The following is a 17219-nucleotide window of genomic DNA, read 5'->3' as shown; positions in this document are numbered from 1 at the left end:
GTGCTGAAGACTCCATAATCCTCAGCGCACTGCAGCTCCCAGCTTTTTTCTTCATGTGTTCCCTTAAACTTTCCCAAGGAGTCTACAGTTCAAGTCTACATCTTCCCAAGGACTATCACTTCTGCTTGGGGTGTGGGACAGATACTTGATCATCAATCCACATGTCATCTTTTCTCTTAAGTGGCAGAACTTGTTTCTCCTGCATAACTCCCGAAATTTCAGAAAACCCACCGTTTTCTACAATTGACATTCAGCCCTAGTTCAGATATCACTGCATTTCTTTAGAGACAGGGCTTGATCACTTCATTTAAGGAGCTACCAGAAGGAGCATTATAGCCCTGGAATGTAGTTGTACAAACATCTTCAGAAAATTTGAGGTGTCAGTTAATACTCCAGAACCAGATTCTCCACTTTGCTAGGTCCTGGAGTCGAGTTTGACATAACCCCCAAATTACTAGGGAGGGGCTGTCAGTTTATGTTTCCATACTTCCACTACAACTAAAAAGGCGTCCAAAGGCAGCACTTCTATTTAAACAACTTTTTTTGTTTTAATTGAGGAGACATAGAAGAAACTGAATGGCCTGAACGTTGTGTTTATTGTATTTGCTGAAAAGATGCCGACTGGCCTAGAATTTATGGAACAACTGAGATGGAATCTACCAGTCTCAAAGATGCCCCGTTTTAAAAAATATATTGGCCTCCGATTGTTCTTCCATACCATGTATCCTCGCCGGACATTTTTCTTTGTAAAATTTTTTAAAAAATTTATATCATTTATTTATTATTATTATTTTTAGCTCCGGCTCAAAGCCTCGCTGGACTAATTTTAAAGGTATGTTGGTTAATGTCATGCCTTCACCGTAACTAGGGGATAGGGCGGGTAAATGCCACGCTTGTTTTAAAGGTAGGGAAACCCAGGGCCAGGAAACAACTAGAATCAGACGGTATTTCCTAGATCCCTGCTGGCGCTTCTCACGCTCCCAACAAAATCATGAAATAACCCACTCACCTGTACGCACCGGCCCTGCCCCACCCACTGCTCCCAGAGCCGGAGAACACCCAGCCTCTTGGCACGAGCAAGCAAGGATCCAGGTATCCCCGGGCGCGCACCCACGTAGCGGAGCAGGCCTCGGGCCCCACAGGCTCCGCCCTGTCACGTGACACCAACCGTGGTCCGCCCCTCCTGGGAGGGGAGGGCACGACCCGTCTCTCGCCTGCGCAGAAGGGGCTGGAGGCGGGCACGTCCAGTTGACTGACAGCTCGCGCCGCGGCATCGGGAAAGGACCCGGCTGCTCGCGGGCGGCGCAGTCGCCGCAGCCGGGGAGTCGGACGGCGCCGGTTCGCTGCGCTGTGTGCCCGCGGTGAGAGGTGCGGTGGGGCGTCCTCAGGCCGGCCTGACAGGCTCGTGAGGGGAAGGATGACCCAGGAGGGACGGCGGGGACCCGGGACGGGGGTCTGCGAGTGGTGACAGCTGGGAGCGCCGTGGGGCGGGGGGCGCGAGGAGGGAGGAGGGGTCCGCGGGGTAGGCGGGGGCGGGGCCTCGCGGGCCGGGGGCTCAAGCCGCGGTTCTCCGCAGGCTCCTCGCCTGCTGGGAGGCAAGGGGAATAGGGGAAGGTCGCTGGGAGCCCATGGGCGGAGGGGCAGTGCGGACGCCGGTGAATGAGTGCAACCCGGGCCGCTGCCGGGAGGAGGCGCCCCCAAACCGGGGGCAGGTGGTGGCAGCAGGTGGCTTTGGGATGGAGCTGGTGTCCCAGTCTTGGGGGAAGAAGAAATCCCGGACTCCTGCAAGGGCATTCTGGGGAGAGGGTGCAGGGACCCGGGGGGTAAAGACATTGGCGAATCGTGCGTGTGTGCGGGTTGATGAAGTTGCTGCCTCACCGCTCCCGGGGCTAGCAGGGTGGGGTGAGAGAAAGGGGCTTCCTGGCCTGGGTGGCCAGCCCTATCCGTTCTGCCTTTTCCCTCTGCTCTTGATGGGCCCGTGAGCAAAGGGGAGGATTGCAGAGAGCATAGCAATGGAAATGCGGTTTTAGCAGCTCAGTTTAGGACCGCTGGATCAGGTGGAATTGAACACGTTTAGAGGATCTTGGAAAGGACAGAATTGAGTGTTCTGGAGCTGGGTGCGTGCCCCGCATTCCTGCCCTTGTCCTGAGTTTGTGCTTCCCTGGGTTGCAGGTTGATTAGACTTGGGAAGATGAAAAGGGGAAGAGGAAAAAAAGACTTTGCAGGGGCACCAGCTGGGTCCTCTTCCTCTCTAGTTAGGGGCCAGGCATGAGTCCCAGCCTCCAGATTGTGCAGGAACAGCCTCTGAGCTGGCACAGGTGAGGCGCCCCTGACGTGGAGGTAGTGGCTGTGGTGAGTCAGTGTTAGAGGCAGGCTGACAGCTGTCAGGGCCAAGGCTGCTTTAGCCAGGCTGTGACTTGATGTTTCAGATTCATTTCCTTAGAGGCAACCCCCTCCCTCGACCTAAAAGCAGGGCAGAGAAATGCTTAACACGGAATCGTGCAAAGGAAAAAGGTGTGGGTTATGTTGCATGTGAGCGTTCCTTCCTGTCTTCCCCCCATTTCTCCTGGGAAGCGTATGTTCTCCATTGTTCAGTGTCTCTGGCTGTCACTTGTTTTTATTTCCACTTTGTTCAGAAATAGGACTGCTTACGCCTTTGAAGCACGGGACGAAAGGCTATTGAGATTGGCTCGCAATGAAAAAGTTGACTCATGAGATTTTCTTTTTCCATTAAAGAGATGAAGATGGCGTGGGACTCACATGTAGGCAGCCTTCACGATCAGATCATCACTAGCCTCTCTGTGTTACATTCTGACGTTTCTGGCCGTGTTTGCCTTTTGTATGGGACGCGTCAGTTAGTGTGAAGGTTGGTTTGTGTTATTTGAGATGTAACAGCCAAAGGCAATGAGAAGCCACTTGGTGACGGAGTAAATCACAAGCCTTAAATAATTTGCTGCTGAATGCCAGAAAGTGGAGGATTTCCATAGATACTGGCTATGGCTCTCTTTTCATGACAATAACTGCTTCTTCAAAGGCGAATTGCTTTATAGTGGTCCCAGTGGCTCTGAGGAGCATCTTTGAGGACAGTCCCCAGGAAGGGTTTGGGGTGGGATGAGTCATGCTGCCTGCCTCTCTGTCCTCCCACCTTCTCCCTCCTTTCTCTCATAAAGCAGAAGTAATCAGGTTAAAAAAAACACCAAAAGCAGCCTGGGGCAGTTTTTAAAAAAAGTCATGAGAAGTCAACCAGCAGCAGGAAAGACATGCAAAGGCAGGAGTAAAAACCCTATTGTCCATAATAACCCTCACTTTCATATTTCACAAGGATTTTCCCACGCAGACTCGTGGCTAATCTTCATTATAAGCTTGGCAATCAGGATGGGTTTGTTACCATTCCCATGTCACAGATGAGGAAACTGAGGCTGAGTGACTTGCCCAGGGTCACTTTGCTACTGTGGGCACAGTGAAGTGATCAGCCCAGCCATCTGACACTGGATATAGCAGCCCTTACCACTCTGTGGAATGGGAAGTGGGGCAGATCCGGGTGGATTGTGCCTCACACGAGGGGTCCTCAGAGGCTTGCAAAACATCCTTTTCTTCCACCACCTGCCCGGCTTACCGAATCCGCCGCAGCACCCCTGCCCCCGCCCCAAGCTTGAGGTAGTCTGCGTGGACTCAGATTTATTTGGACGTCCTTGAGAAATCCAATAGGAAGTATGATTTCAAAGAGCGTCTTTGCTTAAGTCTCTGTATTTCCACATAGCCCAGGTGTCTTCAGCTGTGTGAGGCAAGAGAGCATGCAGTTCTCGGGCAGCCTGCTAGAATCGTTTTCCTTGTCCTCCACCCGAAAGAGAAATGCAGTGGTTGTGAAACCAAGGGAGCTGACCCAGTAACTTTGTTTATTCTAAACCGTTTTTTATATGTGGCATTATATGCATTATGGTGACACTTAAAAATAAGCCATAGGGCTGGGCGCGGTGGCTGTCGTTTTCCTGTAATTCCGGCACTTTGGGAGGCTGAGGCAGGTGGATCACCTGAGGTCAGGAGTTCAAGACCAGCTTGGGCAACATGGTGAAACCCGTCTCTACTAAAAATACAAAAATTAGCTGGGCATGGTGGTGGGTACGTGTAATCCTGGCATCCTGGCTGAGGCAGAATCACTTGAACCCAGGAAGTGGAGGTTGCAGTGAGCCAAGATTGCGCCACTGCACTCCAGCCTAGGTGACAAAGAAAGATTCCATCTCAAAAAAAAAAACAAAACAAAACAAAACAAAAAAACCAAAAAGGCGTAGTTGTTCTCATGAGGGAAGAACAAGTTTTAATCCCACTGTCTAAATCTGGGCATCACAAATAGGACTTCGGGGGAGGTTGGCCGATAAATGTTTCGGCAAGTCAGTGGTATAAAACAATGGAAAGCCAAGGCAACCCCGGGCACATGAACAGAAGTATAGGTCTGGAATGAAACAGGGGACAGTCCCAGTCTACTCCATGCTTAGAACATTGTGTTCTTTTCTGGACATCACATGTAATGAACGGTGTAGAAAAAAATAAGCATTTTCATTGGAAACTGCTACAGTGGTGAATGAATTAGACGTAAGCCTGGAGAAACTTGGGAACTGTGATTTATTAAGCCCAGGGTTCCAAGAACCAAGGGACAAAAGTAATAGAAAGACTTGGCCTTGGCTGGGTGTGGTGGCTACACTTGGAATACCAGCACTTTGTGGGGGCCAAGGCAGGCGGATCACCTGAGCCCAGGAGTTCAAGACCAGCCTGGGCAACATGGCGAAACCCCATCTCTACCAAAAAATATACAAAAATTAGGCAGGCGTGGTGGTGCAAACCTGTAATCCCAGCTACTAGGGAGGCTGGGGTGGGAGGATCACTTGAGACCCAGAGGTGGAGGTTGCTATGAGCTGAGATTGTACCACTGCACCTCAGACTTCAGTTTTAAGACCGTGATTGTGCAAGAGTGGTCATTTAAAAACTCTGAGTTAAATCGTGTCTGTCTCTAGCAGCTTCCCAAGACCTTGGTCAACTAGGGCAACTGCGCAGGTGCTGACTGACCCTGCCTGTTTCTCCAGCTTCATCGACTGCTGCTGTCACTCACCAAGGTCCTGCCTTCTTCCTGTGCCTTGCGAGTGCCAAAATGACTCTGCCTCAGGGCTTTTGCACGGGCTGTTCCTCCCCTTTCCATGGCCAGCTTCCTGCTGTTCCCATCACTGCTGCAGTATCACATCCTTAGTGAGACCGTTCCTAATAGTCAGAATAATGTTCTTTTTCCTCTGATCCCTGTCCACTCACTCTGTCATATTATAGTGTTTTATTTTCTTCATAACAATATCAGAAATGACCTCATTTATTGGAGAATGCTTTTACTAGAGACGGTCAAACCTAGCCTGGCTAGTGGACCATTGGGCAAGAGAATTCAGGCACTAGACAGACAGTAATGCCAGGTCACCTTTATTTCTCTCAGGACTGCTCTCACAAAGAAGTACACATCGGGGCTTAAAGCAACCGAAATTTATTCTCACAGTTCTGGAGACCACAAATCCAAAATGAAGGTGTCAACAGAGCTGGTTCCTTCTTGGGGACTCAGAGAGAGACTCTGTGCCTTGCTCCCAGCTTCTGCTGGTGGCCGGTGATCCGTGATGTCCCCTCACTGGCATCTGCGTTACCGCAGGGTCAGCCCCTGTGGTCACATGGCCTCCTTGTCCCCTTGTGTCTGTCTCCACTTCATGTCTTCTCCTGTGGGTCTGTGTCTCTTCTCCTCTTAAAAGGGCACCAGTCGGATTGGGCTTGGGTTCCACACTACTCCATTATGACCTTCTCTTTTTTTGAGACAGAGTCTGTGTTGCCCGGGCTGGAGTGCAAGGCATGATCTCAGCTCACTGCAACTACCGCCTCGCGTGCCTCAGCCTCCCCTGTAGCTGGGATTACAGGTGTGTGCCACCACGCCTGGCTAATTTTTGTATTTTTGGTAAAGATGGGGTTTCACCATATTGGCCAGGCTGGTCTCGAACTCCTGACCTCAAGTGATCCTCCTGCCTCGGCCTCCCAAGTTGTGGGATGACCTCCACTTGACTGATTACATCCACAGAAACCCTATTTTCTTTTCCTTTCTTTTCTTTCTTTCTTTTTTTTTTTTTTTTTTTTGAGACAATGTCTCACTCTGTCGCCCAGGCTGGAGTGCAGTGGTGTGATCTTGTCTCGCTGCAAGCTCCACCTCCCAGGTTCACGCCATTCTCCTGCCTCAGCCTCCCGAGTAGCTGGGACTACAGGCGCCCGCCACCACGCCTGGCTAATTTTTTTGTATTTTTAGTAGAGATGGGGTTTCACCGTGTTAGCCAGGATGATCTCAATCTCCTGACCTCGTGATTCGCCCACCTCGGCCTCCCAAAATGCTGGGATTGCAGATGTGAACCACTGTGCCCAGCCCCACAGAGACCCTATTTTCAGTTAAGTTCACAGGTTCCCTGGGTTAGGGCCTCAACATATCTTTTGGGTCCAGGGGTTGCAGGGGTGGGGGCGCCTAAATTCAATCCATAATGCCTTCCAGGATCAAGATGCAGTGGCGTTTTAAAGGGAAAAATTGGCAGGAGGTGCTCGATTATTTTTAGGGATAATGACGGGGATGTGGACGTTTTTACGAGAAGCATTCATGATCCTTACGATTTGGGAGTCAAGTGCTGACCATTGTGCTTCACCATGAAGAGGGCGAGCAATCCAGCGACCTGCCCAAGGCCATGCAGCTCCTGACAGTGAGAATCTCCTCACTTCAGATTGCAGAGCCCACAGCTTCTTTACCCCTCCCGGCAGGGACGCCACTGCTGCTTCAGGTCAGGATGCTGGGTTTCTCCGATGCACTCTGCAGGGGCCCAGAGAGGTGATTCCCTTCCTTTGCGTTTTGCTACACTGGTCCTTGTAGTGGAGGAACAGCTCATCGGCGTCCAGCAGTGAAATAAATGGCGCGGCTGAATACGATGCCCTCCCATTTAGGCAATGCTTCCCAGAGGCGGTGGCGTATATAGAAGCCTCCTCCCTTGTGTAATTTGGAAGGGCTGTTTACCAAGGCCTGCAGAGCTATGGGCTTCTGCGTCTCAGATTTGACCAAGGATGAGCCCTCAGGGAGTTCACAGAGCAACTTTTCTCCCTTTGGGCTGGGGGTGGGGGCAGGGGTGGGGGAAAGGTAGAGCAGGACTGGTGCCAGCTGACTTATCTGGTGACTGGCACCTGCAGCTGGAGATGCCTCAATTCCTGGATCTGTCACCCAGATACCCAATATGCCCCTGTCTTTATTTATTTTTATTTTTGACTAAGTAATATGTGCAGATGGCACCAAATTCAAATGATACAGAAAGATGTCGTAGTTTGTCCCTCCCTGCCCCCGCCGCTTCCCAGTTACCCTCCCCAGTGGCGTTACTGCCCATTTCTTGTGTCTCCTTCCAGAGATCTGATATCCTTTTAATGTCCCCAATTAACCTTCATCCCTGTCACCCCATGGGTCATGCTCGCCATCCCTCCCCTCAATCCGTCCTTCCTCCAACCTCCACAGTCCATCTGTTGTGACAGATGACTTGTTGCCCGTGTTAAGAGCTGATGAGACTAGGCGTGGTGGCTGATGCCTGAAATCCCAGCACTTTGAGAGGCCGAGGCAGGTAGATCACTGGAGGTCAGGAGTTCGAGACCAGCTTGGCCAACATGGTGAAACCCTCTCTCTTACTAAAAATACAAAAATTAACCAGGCGTGGTTATGGGTTCCTGTAAGCCCAGCTACTAAGGAGGCTGAGGCAGGAGAATCGCTTGAACACAGGAGGTGGAGGTTGCAGTAAACTGAGATCACACCATTGCACTCCAGCCTGGGGGACAAGAGGGAAACTCTATCTCAAAAAAAAAAAAAAAAAGCTGATGGCTGTACTCCTGCCAAGGAGTTTATCTGGGGAAGGAAGGTGCTTAGCAGAAATGAGTCTGTACAGTTAAATGTGGGGCAAGAGTGTGGGGAAAGTGCTTTTATTTATGGAGTGGTTTTCATAGTCTTGTGCCTTAGACTTCACTGGGTAGGGTTTGCCATGTCCAGGGCGAGTACAGAGGAAGGAATGTGACGGAGACAGTTTATCTTATGTGGCTGAGGTATAAAAATTGTGTGGTTGTTATTATGGCTCATATTTTTAGGGTTTCCTCTGTCCACGCCCAGCTATGTGCCCAGTACCTCATGGGGCTGTCACTTCAACCCTCACAAAAACAGTGTAATGTAGCCACGGTTACCATCCCCATTTCGCAGGTGAGAAAACAGGTATAGAGAGGCGGAGTAACATGCCTCTATCACACAGTGTGTAAGAGCAGTGCCAGCACGTGGGCCAGGGCAGCCCATCTCTGGGCCTGGGTTTCTTTGCCTCTCCCCTGTGCCACCTCTCCTGGCAGAGTGCAGGTCACCTTTGAGACCCCCTGTCACCGGAGACAAGTGCTCTGCAGGGCGCTGGGCCCCTAAGCCCCACCTCACACCTGTGCACCTGCCTCTGCCCCTTCCCCAGGCTGAGCCGTCAGCTACCCTGCTTCCTCTCAGCCCTCTGATTTCCACCTGGCTCTCAAAGCCCCAGGCACCAGGACATCTTCCTGGAGCCCCCGGTTCTCAGAGCAGGGCCACAGCGGTGCTGGGTCTGTCCCCCGTCCCGTGGCAGGCGCCTCTCTTGCCCTCTTCGCCGCCCGTTCCTCTCTGAGCAGGTCAGAAGTGGCTCTGCAAGTCCTGTGTTGTCCTGCTCATTCCGTTCCCCAGGCCTAGCCCAGTGCCCAGCACAGAGCATGTGACGAAGAAATGCTGGTGGCACAGGAAGCTGGTGGTTTAGGAAGCCCTGGTCTCCACCCGGCTCCATGGGGACCCTCCTCTCCCAGGCTGTGAAAGGAAGGCTTTGACCTCAAGTCTTCTAGCGTCAGAATCTTCTCTCACTTTGCTTACAATATTGTTTTGTTTTTTGTTTGTTTGTTTTTAGAGATGAGATCTTGCTCAGTGGTCCAGGCTGGAGGGCAGTGGTGCAACCACCACTCACTGCAGCCTCGACCTCCCAGGCTCGAGTGATCCTTCCACCTCAGCCTGCCAAGTAGCTGGGACTACAGGCATGCGCCACTATGCCTGGCTAATTTATTTTTATTTTTTATTTTTAGTAAAAATAGGATCTTGGCTGGGTGCGGTGGCTCACAGCTGTAATGCCAGCACTTTGGGAGGTCAAGGTGGGCAGATCACAAGGTCAGGAGATCAAGACCATCCTGGCTAACACGGTGAAACCTCATCTCTACTTAAAAAATATGGAAAAATTAGCCAGGCGTGGTGGCAGGCGCCTGTAGTCCCAGCTACTCGGGAGGTTGAGGCAGGAGAATGGTGTGAACCCAGGAGGCAGAGCTTGCAGTGAACCGAGATCCTGCCACTGCACTCCAGCCTGGGCAACAGAGCAAGACTCTGTCTCAAAAAAAAAAAAAAAAAAAAAGAAAGAAATGGGATCTTGCTATGTTGCCTGGGCTGGTCTTGCACTTCTCGGCTCAAGCAATCCTGCCGCCCTGGCCTCCCAAAATACTGGGATTACAGGCGTGAGCCACCACAGCTGGCCTGCGTAGAGTGTTTAAACAGGCTTCTTTCCTCCTTCTTTGTTTGTTTCTTTAACAGCTTATTGAGTATGTTCTAGATATCATAACATTTTCCCATTTCAATTGTACAATTTAGTGATTCTTAGTAGTTTTACTGAGTGGTGCAGCCTTCCTCATAATCTAATTTCAGAACATTTCCATCATCCCATCCACGAGACCCCTTTCGCATTTGCAGTCTCTGCCCCCACCTCCCAGTCTGGCCTCTGACAACCACTAATCCAGTTTTTGTCTCCATGGATTCACCTGTTCTGGACATTTCGTAAACATGGAATCGTCCAGTATGTGGCCTTGTAACTAGATTCATTTTTAGTTCGTCACTGTTGTAGCACGTGTCCATGCTCTGTTCCTTTCTACTGTGGATGTTTTTAGTGATTGTCTGGTACTGCGAAAGAGTGCCGGTGCCTTCTGGCCCTCTGCACTCGTCTCCATCTGCCCTCTTGCAGAGGGAGCCTTTGATTGTGGGGTGGACGAGCGGGGAGTAGCCCTCCTGGGTGTGCTTACATATTACGCCATAGACCTTGCTTGACTGCCACAGTGTGCCTGTACTGTCCTCTTTCTGTTCCAGGATCCAGTCCAGGGCACCACACTGCATGTGGTCACACCTGCCCAGCCCCCCTCCCCTGGGACCGCTCCCACCTTTCCTTATTTCACGCACAGTTTGGTGGTCTCCGTGTAACACGGGATCTTCATAGCTCCCAGAAGGAAAGTGATGCAGCGGCAGTGTGTGTGTGAGGTCCGCCTCGCTCAGTAGGAAGAACCTGACTTGAGAAAATCCTGCTTTCATTCTTGCAGGGTTTCTGGCCTTATTCCAGAAATGTTCTCCTGCCTCTAAATATCAGAAATGAATGGCCAGGACCCATTGCTCTGTAGGAGTAGTTTCTAGCCAAGGCTGATGGGGATGGTAAATTAGAAGAAGGAAAGGAGAGAGAAGGGGATTTTTTTTTTCTCTTCATGGCTGAGTCCATGTAGGAAAGCGTGTGCCTGACAGACCATCTTCTTCAGTGACATCCTTTTCTGTGCCAGGTGTGTTTGGAGACATTTTCCTGGCCTTTACATCATAGCCAGGCGTGACTCACAAGCAGATGACTCAGTGGCAAAAGTGACCAATGAGCTAGGGGAAAATGAGAATCTAGGAACAGTGGAACAAATGGAAAATGCCAGAGTCAGTGCATGTGGACGGCCGCTGTGACGCTGACATCCTTGAGTTAGGGGATGTCGGGTGAACCTAGGACGCTGGGATACAAAATGGGGCCCTGAAAGGAGGGGTGCAAGCCTCATGAGGGAAGAGAACCACATTCTGAGTGAATAGTAAGTATCGAGAATGAAGTAAAAGAATGAAATGAGACCAAAGCAGTGTCCGTGTGTCACTGTCAAACCTAAGACTCCCTCCCCATAATTTTTAAAAAACTTAATTTGCAGTGGTTGGAAGGAAATAGAAAATCCGTTAATAAAGTAAAACTAGTCGATTCCCCACTCTACTCAGTGAGAGGCAGATTATGTTGAACTTCATTACACAGAACAACATCACTCCTAGAATCCCAAGGCCCAATTTGGATAATAAAAAACACTTTACGAGTCTGCTCTTGTGGAAGGAAGCGATATTCTACATAATCGGAAATTTAATGGAAGTAGAATTAACAAGGTCATCTATGCTGTGGGAAAGAAGTAGCATGTCTCACATCCTCTCTCCCTCCTCCGGGGAACCCTCCCAAGTGAGCTGGAGCGGCCAAGAGCGGAGGGGCCCCGTGAGGCTGCGCCTCCCACCTGTGGTCCCGCGTCTGTTCTTGCTAGCATGCCAGTCCACTCTCCACACAGTGGCCAGAGTGCAGCATCTTTCCAAAGTCGAGCTTATGGCATTCCCCAGGTTTAAACCCTCCAGTTGCTCCTGGGATGTATTCCCAAGTCTGTAACTTGGCCTGCAAGTCCCTGCAGCCCTCCCACCCTCAGCTCCTTCCACACCGCCTCTGTGCACCCACTGGACCACACTGCGTCGCTATGGATAGAATGGCCCAGGTCCATGCCCTTGAAGAACACTGAGTTTGCCTCTTCCCTGGGCTGGGCCCCACGGCCTCCGGATCGTAGTGACCTCCCTGCTTTCTCAGGCTGAAGGTGCTCCTTGCTGCCAGCTACCTTCCCTAACCCAGCACAGTCCAGCAGAAATGCAAGACGTACCACATGTGTGATTTTAAATCTAGCAGCCACATTAAACAAGTAAGGGTATCTAGCAGTATAATCTATTTTTTAATTGGCCGGGTGCGGTGGCTCATGCCTGTAATCCCAGCACTTTGGGAGGCCGAGGTGGGTGCATCACTTGAGGTCGGGAGTTCGAGACCAGCCTGACCAACACAGTGAAACTCTATCTCTACTAAAAAGACAAAAAGATCGCTGGGCATGGTGGTGGGCACCTGTAATCCCAGCTACTCGGGAGGCTGAGGCAGGAGAATCACTTGAACCTGGGAGGCGGAGGTTGCAGTGAGCCGAGATTGTGCCACTGCACTCCAGCCTGAGCAACAGAGCCAGACTCAGCCTCAAAAAAAAAAAAAAGAAAGAATCTCTTGTTAATAGATTCTATTATTCTATTTAACCCAATACCAATATATCCAAAATATTATTATTTCTACATGTAATCTATATAAAAATTATTAATGAGATAGCTTACATTCTCTTTTCTGCTCAAAGTCTGAAATCTGGTGTGGTGAGCAGGTCACAGCTTGAACAAGCCACATTTATGGGCTCAAGGGCCACATGTGGCCAGCAGCTACCACAGTGGGCAGCACAGCTCTGACCTGTTAGTGACATATTTTATTCATAGTACAGATGATGGCTATAATATCTTTTGTTTGCTTTTTTGCTCTCTGACTAGCACATAAGCTCCCTGAGGGCCAGGCCTTTGTCTCTTTCACCCAGAGCAATGCCTGGTGCACTGTAGATGTTCAATAATACTTGTTGACTGAGTGGACAGAGGCCAAACACAAACCCTCAATTCTCCTGCTGCTCTATAGGCCACAGAGTAGTCAGTGCCATTGGGAGCCTATTTTAACCAGGGCCATTTAATGTCACGAGGTTCCTTGTAACACAAAACACTGTTTTATGTAGGGACTTATGTATCATCAAAGGTCTATATGATTACTCTTTTTTATTTTTTTGAGACAGGGTCTCACTGTGTTGCCCAGGCAGGAGTGCAGTTGCACGATCAGGGCTCACTGCAGCCTCAACCTCTGGGGATGAAGTGATCCTCCTGCCTCAACTTCCTGAGTACCTGGGACCATAGGCATGTGCCACCATGCCCAGCTACTTTTATTTATTTTATTTATAGATGGGGTTTCGCTGTGTTGCCCATGCTGGTCTTGAATTCCTGGGCTCAAGTGATACTCCCACCTTAGCCTCCTGTGTAAATGGGCCTACAGACATGTGCCACCATGCCCAGCTAAGTTTTGTATTTTTTGTAGCAATGGGGTTTCGCCACGTTGGCCAGGCTGGTCTTGAACTCCTGACCTCAAGTGATCCCCCTGCCTCAGCCTCCCAAAATATTGGGATTACAGGTGTGAGCCACCACTGCTGGCATGATTACTCTTTATTGGGTTGTTTTTTTTTTTGGATGATAGTGATACTAAAGAAAGAAAAAAAGGTTTTCTTTATTCTTTTTTTTTCTTTTTTTGAGATGGATCTCACTCTGTCACCCAGGCTGGAGTGCAGTGGCGCCATCTTGGCTCACTACACCCTCCACCTCCCGGGTTCAAGTGATTCTCCTGCCTTGGCCTCCTGAGTAGCTGGGATTACAGGCATGCGCTACCATGCCTGGCTAATTTTGTATTTGTAGTAGAGACAGGGTTTCACCATGTTGGCCAGGCTAGTCTCGAACTCCTGACCTCAGGTGATTCGCCTGCCTCAGCCTCCCAAAGTGCTGGAATTACAGGCGTGAGCCGCTGTGCCCGGCCATAGGAGGGTTTTTAACAGGAAGCAAGTGCAGAGATTGAGATGCTTTGAAACTGTTGCTTGGAGTTAATGTAGGTCAGGAGTTTCAACTGGAGACATTTGCAGTTGTGACAACCCAGGGGTGCTTCTGGCATCTAGTGGGTGGGGGCCGGGAGTGCCTCAGGCATCCTATAGTGCAAGGACAGCCCCCACCACAAGGAATGACCAGCTCAACTGTTAACGGTGCCATTGTCAAGAAACCCCATTGTTGGCTGGGCGTGGTGGCTCACACCTGTAATCCCAACTACTTGGGAGGCTGAGGTAGGAGGATCGCTTGAACCTGGGAGGCGGAGGTTGCAGTGAGCTGAGGTCACACCCCTGCACTCCAACCTGGGTGACACAGCGAGACTCTGTCTCAAAAAAACAAGAAACTCCACTGCCAATCATTGCAGCTACACATTTGTTGCTGTCTTGGAATTACCTCTGGTAATGTCAGGAAGGTTTTTAACTTCAGGAAACTTGAGAGGTTCCACACAGGCCCCATCTTTTCATTCCCTTCTCTCCGTTCAGGTTAAACCCTCCCCAATGTACCATTGCTTTTCCTAAAAGCACAGACCAAATGGGAGCCGCCTGCAGCCAAAGTGTTTGAGATGAAAGAAAATTGGCTCCACTTGTAAACTACAGATGAGAATTTTGCAGAGAAGCCATCTAGAGAAGCATGTGCCTTGAGAGCTGTGGATCAATACACTTAAAGCAGTCCTTGGAACCTATTTAGATACCCTTGAAGCAAAACAGCCACAGAAACGTCTTTCTTTTCACTCACATGCAAGTAAACATCTGCCAACTCCACCATTTCCAGGCTCCTCAAAAATGCATTTGCATATTGCAAAGCAGGACTAGCGTGCAGAATGAGATGTATTTTAATTCCCGTTATATATTAAGGTCCCCTAAATAAGAATTCAGCTCCTGTTTTATTATGGGTAGAAAAGTGGTTGATTATATATGTTTCAGTTTTAGGGTTTTGGGGAATACTTCCAAATAGAAACTGAAGTTGTGCTAGACTAGGCAGTATTTTTTGAATCCTTCCCAACTCTCCAACTAGGTCGGAATCAGTCTGAATTAGCCATGTGGGGGATAGCAAACCACCTCACGCCTGTCACTTCGCGCCAACTGTTTCCTCTGTCCGGAATATCTTCCGTTGTATGACTGGCAGGCTCAGGCTTCTACCAGATTTCACCCAAAGAACGCAGCCCTTGAAAACCGCCCCAGGCAGAGTGGAGTTCTGCTCCTGGGCTCCTCCTGGCATCTGCCTCCTGGAGTCAGAGCGCGTGGCACATGGCTGTCATCTTTTCTGTGTGCATCTCTCTGGACTGTGCTTGGGAAAGGAAGGGTCATGTCCTATTCATCTTTCTTTCCTAGGATTTATCACAGTTCTAGTACTTGGTAGGGACTTAAAGATGGTTGCCAAGTGAATGGCTTGAACTCGTCAACGTAACACCTTTTATCTCTACTCGGGCGCTGCCTCCATCTATAAGGAAAGGAGAAGGGCAGAGAGACAGCAGCTGTCCTCATCAGCCTCAGGTGGTGAGATTCCCAGACGTGGCACTGAGCAGAGAGGTGACAAGCCACTCAGGGGCGGGAGGGACCCTGGGTTCCCCTGGTTCTCTGTGTTTCCAGCTGGTGACACGGTAGGTGGGAAGTGGGGATTCTAGACCCATCTGAGGAAACCGCCACTTGACTTTGGGGATACAGCTTCACCTTGTCACTTCACTCTCTGGGCTTCAGTGTCCCGCTCTTAAAACAATTCCTGGGAATCTGAGCCTTTGTCCCCTGCACTGCCCACTCCTGTCCCTTCCTTATCTGTCTGCCAAGCCCCTACCCGTTTGCCAGAAGCCTGAAGTCTCATGTAACCCTGACATCCTGGGATTTTATTTGAGTAACACCAAGTCTAGAATTAATTAGTGCATAGCTGTTTTGTTCCCACTTCTTTGCAAACATCCTTTATTCTCTTATAATTATTTTAATAACATTCAACTCTTTTCTTTTGGCAGCGGGTAACTTCTGTGAAAGCCCAGCATTTATGGGTGAAAAGTGCTAAGCCCTCCTTGTTAGTCAATCCCTACTGAAGTGGGAACTAGAGAAGTTCAGATGCTTTGGATGGGATATCAAATTGCTAATCACATGTGGCCTGTGTGTCTTCCACATGAGGAGACCTGTAGGTTGAGTCTTTTCCCGTGGCTCTTGGTCGAGGGAGTGTTCATCCACCCCGGTGTACTGCAGCTGTGTGAAGAGTCCTTATCTATCCCCCAAATGAGCAAATACGGGACGGGGTCCTTGTCCATACCCGAAATATTGTAAGGCTGTGGACTCCCACTCTGCCTGGGTTTATCTAGACACGTCCATCTTTGCTCTGTAGCCTTAGGCATCTGTTTAACCCTTTTAAGCCTTACAGTTTCTTCCCCCATGAAGTGGGGATAATAGTTTTAGCTGGTATGTTACTGGAGAATGAAATCAGATAATTAGTGCCTGGTATGTAGGGAATGTACAATAAATGTGAGTTATAGTTATTATGTCATCATCAAAAAGGAGTAAATAGTGGTAATACTGAGTGTTGTGGAAAAGAACAGTCCAGCCCAGCATGGCTCCCTCCCAGCAGTGCCATGCCCAGAGGCAGCAGCAGGCAGCGGTTGGCTTGGCCTTTCTGCAGGGCGTTCGTCAGGCCACACCGTGGCACTCGGAGGCAGGCAGGCTTCTGAGATTCCCTGAGAGGGAGGAGCAGAGACTTTTGAAATGTCTGAAAGTGCCATCCTTTTATTCAAATATAAGTTTTTAAGGAAAGAAAATTTTTAGAAAACCGTGATTGTGTATAACTTCTATAATGAGTGGGATACACATCTTTATTTATTTTTAACAACTACGAGGTTTATAAACAAGTAGTGGGAAAGATAATTCTTTACATTTGCTAATATGTCATAACAGGCACAAACCGAAATACAATTTTAGACTAGCGGTGTATAAAAATACTTTTTAAATAGTCATTTTGATAGGTACAGTAGCACTTGGAAAAACAGCTGTGTAGTTATTCCTTGTGAGGACCTACTAAAACAACTCCGTTTACTACCCCCAGCTACAACTGAAAGCACAAACCTGGCAAGCAAGTTCTCTTACCCAGGTACACACCACACACACCTGTGCACTGAAATAACCTCCAGCCCCCATCTGTGGTGCACATTGGTGAGGCATCCGTCTCAAACAGGGCATGAGATGACAGTGTTTGGAGCCTGTTGCTGCTTGGTGGTTTTTTTTTTTTTTTTTTTTTTTGAGACAGAGTCTCACTGTGTCACCCAGGCTGGAGTGCAGTGGTACCATCTCAGCTCACTGCAACCTCTGCCTCCTGGGTTCAAGCAATTCTCATGCCACAGCCTCTTGAGTAGCTGGGACTCCAGGCATGCACCACCACACCCAACTAATTTTTTGTATTTTTAGCAGGGCTGAGATTTCACCATGTTAGCCAGGTTGGTCTTGAACTCCTGACCTCAAGTGATCCACCCACCTCAGCCTCCCAAAGTGCTGGGATTACAGGTGTAAGCCACCATGCCCAGCCAGGAAATGATGTTTAATGGATTGAAATGCCTTACTTGAGGCTGGGCGTGGTGCCTCAGGCCTGTAATCCC

At 49.6% G+C, this 17219-nt stretch overlaps 1 protein-coding gene across 3 annotated transcripts in view; it reads left to right on the top strand.

Annotated features, from left to right (window-relative positions):
* Positions 1-1261: 1261 nt before the first annotated feature.
* The window catches only part of KIAA0513 (KIAA0513 ortholog), a 65270-nt gene continuing 49312 nt past the window's right edge, over positions 1262-17219 (top strand). For 2 of the 3 annotated variants that reach the window (XM_003917261.4, XM_009196966.3), the window contains exon 1: positions 1263-1368. The gene's annotated coding sequence lies outside the window, so the exon portion shown is untranslated. Of the gene's footprint in view, positions 1369-17219 lie in introns of all 3 variants that reach the window. The other variant, XM_021932237.2, reaches the window with a different exon arrangement.

Source organism: Papio anubis, chromosome 18, assembly GCF_008728515.1.
Source record: "Papio anubis isolate 15944 chromosome 18, Panubis1.0, whole genome shotgun sequence".
Lineage (NCBI taxonomy): Eukaryota > Metazoa > Chordata > Mammalia > Primates > Cercopithecidae > Papio > Papio anubis.
Note: the sequence above shows the minus strand (reverse complement) of the source record. Positions and strands in the feature narration are given on the sequence as shown.